General features: G+C 62.5%; 1 pseudogene; it reads left to right on the top strand.

Annotated features, from left to right (window-relative positions):
- The first annotated feature begins 201 nt into the window (after positions 1–201).
- Positions 202–1,071, top strand: LOC102769102 (annotated as a pseudogene).
- The last annotated feature ends 671 nt before the right edge of the window (positions 1,072–1,742 follow it).

Here is a 1,742-nt window from a genome sequence, read left to right as displayed (position 1 = left end):
GAGCTGGGAGCCATGAGATCTGAGGTGGTGGGACCTGTCAGCAGAATGTGTCCTCCCCTGAGTGTGACTTTGAGGCCATTGAGATGAGTCCCGTGGCCTGGCCCTTGCAAGTACCCACATCTCAGCAGCCAGGAGTCCGCCAGGTGCCATGGTGTCTGTCCAGCAGCAGTCACGGTGGAGAGGCCAGGGTACAACAAACTGATGGACTTTGAGAAGACAGGAGGGGAAGGGGCGTCAGAGGAGGGCGGGAGAATGTGCAAAGCTGGTGGCCGGACCAGCCACAGCGGCGGCACACGGGGACCAGTTGGGGGTCCTGATGGTGGGCCCCAACTTCCGGGTTGGGAAGAAGATAGGCTGTGGCAACTTTGGGGAGCTCGGCTCAGAAAGAATCTCTATACAAATGAATACTTAGCTCTCCGATTGGAGTCCATCCGGTGTGGGCGCCGCAGCCGTGCCTGGAACACAGCTTCCGCCCGCAGCTCGGCTCACAGAGGGTGTCCCTCCGGTCCCTCTGGCCCGTGCAGGAAGTACAGCACCATGCACGATCTGCTGGGCCGGCCTGGAGGACCTATTCGATCTGCGTGAGCACACATCACGCTCAAGACTGTGCTCATGATCGCCATCCAGCTGATCACATGCATGGAGTGTGTGCACACCAAGAGCGTCATCTGCCGCGACGTGCAGCCGGAGGACTTCCTGGTGCGGAGGCGGGCAGCAAGCGCAGCACGCCGTCCGCATCATCGACTCTGGCCTGGCCCAGGAGTACATGGACCCGGGACCAAGAAGCGCAATCCCCGCCGCGAGCACAAAAGCCTGAAGGGCACAGCGCGCCCCATGAGATCAGCACACACCTGGGCCAGGAGCAGAGCCCCTGACAACCTGGAGGCGCTAGGCCACAGTCCATGGGCTGCCTGCCCTGGCAGGGCTCAGGGACGTGCTCAAAGAGCACTACCCGAGATCGGGGACACCCAGCGGGCTGTGCCCATTGAGGTGCTCTGCGAGAGCCACCCGGAGGAGATGGCCCGTACCCGCGCTGTGTACCTGCGGCGCCGGCGTCTTGGAGAAGCCTGACCAGGCGACCTGCGGCTCCTCACAGACGCTTCGCTCTCAGCGGCTCCGTGTTGCACTGCGAGTAGCCTGGGCGGGGAGCCCCTGCCCAGCCCATCGGCACAGCTCAGCCCACCTGCCTGGGCAAACTCAGCCTAGGGCAAAGCCCAGCAAAAGCAGGCATGGACTCCAGCAACAGAGCTGAGTGCGGGCGACCCCACTGCCGGTCCCCCCAACGCCCCATCACAGCGCCTGCAGAGGCAGGGCGGCGGATGGCACCAGTGCTGCTGTTTCTTCAAGAGGAGCAAGAGGAAGTCACCGCAGAGGCACAGGTGACCCTGGCAGTGGCTCCCATACCCTCCGCTGTGGTTTCTGGAGGAGCTCGTCCGGTGGCCCACAGCCAAGACATAGACTGTGGTCCGGAGCTGCTCACCGCACGTGGGTGACTTCCTTCACATAAGACTTTGGCCGAAATTTCTCCTGTGTCCAGTCCTCCCTTCCAAGAACATTAACTATTTAAAACGAGGTAAAGAAAACACCGCCTGCCCTGCCCGCTCTGCCAAGTCTGCTGGAGTGAGTGTGAGCTGGCGGCCCCGGCGCTGTCCAGCTTGCCCGCCCCATTAGTCTACCTCGTCTCCCCCTATCCAAAGGCCATTTTTCCCCAGGGGGCGCTGTGGGGCATTGCTGCCAGGGGT

The sequence above is a fragment of the Myotis davidii genome, unplaced genomic scaffold (assembly GCF_000327345.1).
Source record: "Myotis davidii unplaced genomic scaffold, ASM32734v1 scaffold479, whole genome shotgun sequence".
NCBI lineage: Eukaryota > Metazoa > Chordata > Mammalia > Chiroptera > Vespertilionidae > Myotis > Myotis davidii.
Note: the sequence above shows the minus strand (reverse complement) of the source record. Positions and strands in the feature narration are given on the sequence as shown.